Here is a 6,384-nt window from a genome sequence, read left to right as displayed (position 1 = left end):
GAAAAACAACTATGTAATTAACACTGGACACTTTTAATTTGCAAAACACTCATTTGCAAATCCGCCGCCGCCTCAAACAAGAGCTACATTATCATGTATATAACCAAAATGTGCAGAATTACATGGGATTCAATAATTTCATTGGTTTTCTACAGTTACTTTCATATTTATTTTGCAATTTGAATTATAAAAACATGGGATTTTCAATATCCCATGGGACAGGGCAAAATCCCATGGGATTTACCATTATCCCATGGGATTTTGGTTAAATCCCATGGGATTTTTTTTTGTCCCATGGGATTATTGTAGTCCCATGGGATATTTGTTGTCCCATGGGACAAAAAAAATCCCATGGGATTTTTAATATCCCATGGGACAAATTAAAATCCTATGGGATTCTAATTGTAAATATATAGATATAAATAAACAGTAATGTGTATGTTACAATGTATTCTATTTGGTGGTAAATTATTATAAGATGATTCTTTTTAATTGAATATCTTTTTTTCTTGGGAAATGTTAATTTAGCATATTGTTCTTTAACTGTTCAAAACTAAACTTTTAAACAACAAAGCAGATAATATAAGTATCAATATATGTTTATTCATGAATCATAGAATACTTTCTTGAAACACAATTATTTGCCATTTGAAATCAATAAAAACTCTATTGTTAGGCTTAACATACTAGTAGCTATTCAAGTAAATCTATTTTTTTTCACAATATCTCTCAACACAAAACATTAATAGTTTCTTATCATCCAGCATTGTTTGATGGTATAGTCCACTTTTTGGACATTCGGCACAGAACTTTGACATTATTGTAGTTTCAATATTTTTTTGAATTTAAAAGAACTTCAAATCATTGACTGAGTGATGAAAATAATAACTGATCCAACTTTTGTCTTTGAATTTATTCTGGTCTTGTTTCTATGTTTTCTCCATTTATTCTAGGTGGTGAATTTCAATCCTTCTGAAAAAGAACCAATAAAATCTAAAGTAATGGATTATACAAAATTGTAAACCTACATGTAGCAATAATATGATTTTCAATAAAAAATAGCTATGTGGTATGGATTTTACTGATTGTTAAAGGTTGTCCAGTGTCATCAGTTGCTAACGGCCTACATCCTTTGGTCTCTGATGGAGGGTTGTCAAATTAGCAATATACCACATCTTCCTATTCTAATACCATATAACAATCAATAAAATTATTCTTCTTTATAAGATTTGGGTATTTTCCCAAGTGATATACATAATATATATATATATATACTGTAAATTCGGAATTAATGCAAGTTTTTTTTTATTGCGAAAAATGCAACAGAGTTGTAGACACAATAATTTAAACTCGCATTATGACAATGTATGAAGTATTTTATATGGATTAAACAGGATTTTTCTCAAAATTGTAAAATTTAAAATCGCATTTAAGTCTAAAATGACAGAATCACAATAATAAATGCATGCAATAATTTATGAATTTACAGTATAAAGATCAATGTTAAAACTTTAGACAACTATAATAACATTCCATTATTCACAAGAATTTGCAATATATTATACAAAATGCAGACAACAGAAACAATATTTCTTTAAGCTTTTGAAGTTCAGACAGATTTCATTTTGTGTTTTATTTCAATGAAAAAATACCTTGAACTCTTTGAACATATTGGAAATTATAACATTGATACAAAAAAAATATGTATGTTTTATCCTTATTTTTTGTGTTGTTGGCTTGCTGTCTCATTTTAATATACATTTAAACATACATCAATAATCTTCTTCTTTATTAAAAGTAAAAATGGGATATTTTTGATTTTGATATCCCAAAACATTATGGTTCTATCAAATAACTTATTACCAAGTTCAAAAACACCAATGTGTTTGATATTAATTTTAAGACATGTATAAATGTTCCAGACCATATCAGTATTCGGATCTTACTTTTACGGTCCAGAACTTACAGTCTCACCATATGTGTACAGTCAGACCATTTAAGTATACTTGTACTGTCTGTTACCAGCTCGACCAAACCTGTGTTTTTATTTTAACTGCAATTAAACTTTTTGTATTATTCTATTAAAGATTTCAGTTATGTTGATCTGATTTGTTTGTAATAAACTTGACCAACTATTTAAAATTGGGCAGACTGTATGCGTACAGTCCAAATACTTGTATGTTCTGGAACATAAACATGATTATACTGCAATCAGCTATTTTACTATACAGATAAAGCTATATGTATAAACGTAAGCTTTATACGTCAATGACCCCAACTAACCTATAAGCCTCGCCTCCTTATTGTATTTCATCAACAACGTCACGTCACGACCATGACAACGTAAAGTAACAATGACCAAATTTTTATGAATTTACACTTTTATGTCTTTAAATTGGTTATTTATATACCATGGTTATCAAATATTATCAATTAAGTTCATTTCCCCTTTCTAATCCCTTAATATGTCAATGTTTTACCGCCTGGACTACGCTCTTAGGGAAATACCCCAAAATGGTACCCCAAGAGGGAAATTCCAAACACTTTTTTTAACAATTTTTGTTACATAATTTTATCATTTTTAAATATTTTTTTTCGATTTCAGTATAAAAACAATATACGTATAGTGTCTTGAAATATGAAATTTATTTGTATTCGGCACGAAATGGGAAAATACTCAGTAGAACCTCGCATTTTCCCGTTTCTAAGCCTCATACAAATAAATTTCATATTTCAAGACACTATACGTATATTGTCTAATTAACAAGCATTTGGCAGGATGTCATGCTAAAATCCCATTAATATTAGTACTAAATTTTGAGTATATACATGTAAATCCACAAGTTACTTACTGAAATTCATGGTGAACACTCACCAAAATCTTACAATTTAGAGGAAAGACTGGAAAGGTGAATGCACTAACATTATCAAAACAGAGCATAAAACTTACCGAAAAACAAGATGTTTTACATTTATCCAGGAGCAGGATAATTGAAAAGTTGTTTTTTCTTTCTCTGCTGTCCATCATATAACCTTTGAATTCATTCATGCAAAATATGAAAATCTGCAAAGGTAAGACCTAGAACCTCAACTTATCCACATTTTGAATTTTGAACTGCATACTTGTCCTTTTCATCTTGCTGACAACCTAAACATAAAAAATGATAAAAACATAATTCTAGATTGACTAAATGTGTTTTTATTTTTGTTGGTACATGTACAAATAATTTTCCCAACTTTAAAACGAACACATCATCACCAAAGAGGAGGTCATACTAACCTCCGAAATATTTAAACAAACCGAAATTATTACTTGATTAAGATCTTGTAAATTAATGGCATAGATACTCTTATTTTTGAAAACTTGATGTCTATTGCATACTTATATTCCTTTGTACGAGAGTATGCATATTAAGATAGACTCCATGGACTTTAATGTAAGCATGATTAATTTTTCAGTCACTGACCATGCTGACAGTTTTTCAGCTCTATGTCTACATCTTGAGAGAATCTTGCAAAACTGTATATTCTGATATTCAGAACTTATTGTGAGATTTTTATTAATACAACTGAAAGCTGTATTTCGTTTTCATTTCTGATACATATTTATGAGCTGAAGACCAGTGCCGAATTTTTCTCACTGCATTGAAGACCCATAGGTGACCTTCGGCCGTTGTCTGCTCTTTGATTGGGTTGTTGTCTCTTTGTCAAATTCCCAGTTTCCACTTCCCATTTTATATCATGTATGCTGATTTTTCTTAAATTACAATATTCAATCATGCAATTTTGTCCATTATTGAAAATACGATAAGCAAAAATAAATGCACAAAAAATTTAACATTTTTATATATGTAATGTAAAAGACTTTTTTTAAAATTCAAAACAGTTGCCTACACTGTTAATTTCCTTGTTTGATTTCATATTTTTAAAGCCTTTATAGCTAGCTAGATGGTATGCCGGGGCGGATCCAGACATTTTAAAAGGGGGGGTTTCCCAACCCAAGACAGAGGGGATGGTCCTATATTCATTTGATTTGTTTAATAGTCTCATACAAGAATATATATGGTTTGAGGGTGGGGATCAGGGATCCTGAAATTTTTTCACCTAACCACTGGATGACAGGGGATCTCAACCATTTAAAAGTTTCTCAAACATGTGTGAACCCCATGGACTCTCCCTATATTTCCTTTGATTTGTTTTATTGTTCTATACAAGAATATATAAATATGGTTTAGGGGTGGGGATGTTGACTGTTTACAAGTTTTCAAACTAGAGGGGGTGGGACTTCACTTTTATTTTATTTCATTATTAATTTTATTGTCCCCGACAACAATATATATATGATTTAGGGGTGGGGATCTGGATCGTTCACAAGATAATAGCACATTCTCAAATTGAACAGGGTGGGGGGTAACCCCCTAAGACCTCCTTTTAATTTCATTTGATTTGTTTTATCGTCCCATTCAAGAATATATATGGTTTAGGGATGGGGATCTGGACCGTTTACAAGATAATAGCATATTCTCAAATTGAAAGGGGTGGGGATTACCTCCCATGGACTCACCCTCCCTTCTTTCTTCCCCCCAAAATACCTTTTAATAAGCCCCAATGCACAGATAGTTCACAGTATTTTCCCTTGATTTACACTAAAGAAAATACACTATACAGGTGTATTTTTTTTTTAAAAAGATAATACAACTGAAGACCACCATGACCACAGTGGTGGATCCAGAATTTTTCATAAGTGGGGCCCACTCCTGCCATGACTCAGTGATTCCATATATAATCAACTAATTCTTTTCCCAAACAGGGGGCCCTGAACTCCTGATCCCCCTTTATTTTCCTCATTTCAATCACCCTGATATAAATTTAGTTTTATCACTTACAATAGGAATGGTTTGAATTCCCCAATAATTCTTATATACCATTAATATCAACATATTTCATTGTTGATAAATGAAAGGCAAAAGTTTTCTATGGGTAGAAATGGATAGTAGGAAGCTTTCAGATTCACACCATGCCGGTGGCTGTGTTCAAAGTGCTGGGTTTTGATGACCCTCGTTGTTTGCGCACTAACTATTAAGGCCAGTGGATTATAGTGTGCGTGCATTAATCTTCTATACCTTCTTAATCAATATATTCAAATACTGACGGCAAGTGTTGTAATGATGTATCAATGTCTTTTGAGATCACCGTGCTATTTACATGTGGGATCGAGAATGCAGGGGATGGAAACTTGTCAATTATGTTTATTTCTAAATTTTTAAATATAAGCCAAAATAAAATGAGCCGCCGTAAAATTAACCTTGGGTAATAACAGTGCATGTAAGGCTCGTCTCGGAGGGGTGTCTTTTTTTCTGTCTTCTTTTTTTAGTTATATTTTTAATAACTTACACTTTTTCAACATTATTCTCTTTCTTTCACCATACTTTATTCCTTTTTTTCTTTGTCCTTTGTTCTCTATTCTGTTAATTCACATCCATACCCTCTTAATATGTGTATGTGGACTTACCGTAGTTTATTTTTTAGTTCTGGCAGAGATATAAGATACAATATGTATGTCTCTGGTTCAACTTCTGGTATTATGCGATAAGTCAATTTCTTTTTCATGCAGTGTCATGAAATATAATGGTTATATGCATATCAGCCAAGATTGTGAGAAACATTTTAATAAACAATTCAACACTATATACACGTTTTGTGAATTTTATTAAAAATCGATGAGGAACATAAATTTGGCAGCTGGTGCCCCTTAAACAGGTAAAGTTCAATTAACAAATTGTGATCTACTGGCATTCAACACCAATTTACTTACTTGCTGTATATTGATAAATGTGATTGTATATTGTCAATACCTCAACATCGAGAATACGTCATGCGAGGTGTTGGTCGCTACGTTTGAAACGGGGTCAACGGTTGCGGCTTCGAGACAGAGAAAAATATCCAGGTAAAAAGTGTAGAATTTAGTTTTTGAAAATTTGAGTTGTAAATTTTCCTAAAAAGTACTTAATTCCGTTCATCTAGTTGTAAATTTTCCTAAAAAAAAGTACTTATTTCCGTTCATTCATTATGGGTATAAACTAAACTGAACAAGAAAAGTATTAGTAAACAGACAGAAAGTCCGACGTTGAAATAATTATTTTACAATGAATTGTTTAAATATATGAGAGAATGTTTTAGGCGAATTTTCTTTAATTACAGATAAATGTATTTTAGGTTCAGGTAATGATTTATTCTTCGGGTACGCCTAAACAACCCCAGGACCTCCTGAGTGCACTCAGGACATACAAAGTGCACTCAGGACCCATTACCGTAATCATATCTGCACACATGATGGATGTTTATATTCGTTATACGCTTCTTATTTTAGAGTTAAATTTTGGT

At 31.6% G+C, this 6,384-nt stretch overlaps 1 long non-coding RNA gene across 2 annotated transcripts; it reads right to left on the bottom strand.

Annotated features, from left to right (window-relative positions):
• Window positions 1-580: 580 nt before the first annotated feature.
• On the bottom strand, window positions 581-5,216 carry LOC139493497 (uncharacterized). 2 transcript variants are annotated; one of them, XR_011657017.1, is made up of 3 exons: window positions 5,124-5,216; window positions 2,951-3,148; window positions 581-972 (listed from the first exon to the last, which is right to left on the bottom strand). It is a non-coding gene; the product is annotated as an uncharacterized lncRNA (long non-coding RNA). The 2 variants fall into 2 exon arrangements; XR_011657016.1 differs by lacking the exon at window positions 5,124-5,216 and having other exon boundaries at window positions 2,951-3,988.
• Between the last annotated feature and the right edge of the window lie 1,168 nt (window positions 5,217-6,384).

Source organism: Mytilus edulis, chromosome 10, assembly GCF_963676685.1.
Source record: "Mytilus edulis chromosome 10, xbMytEdul2.2, whole genome shotgun sequence".
Classification (NCBI taxonomy): Eukaryota; Metazoa; Mollusca; class Bivalvia; order Mytilida; family Mytilidae; genus Mytilus; species Mytilus edulis.
The sequence above is the reverse complement of the archived record's forward strand: the minus strand, read 5'-3'. Positions and strand labels throughout refer to the sequence as shown.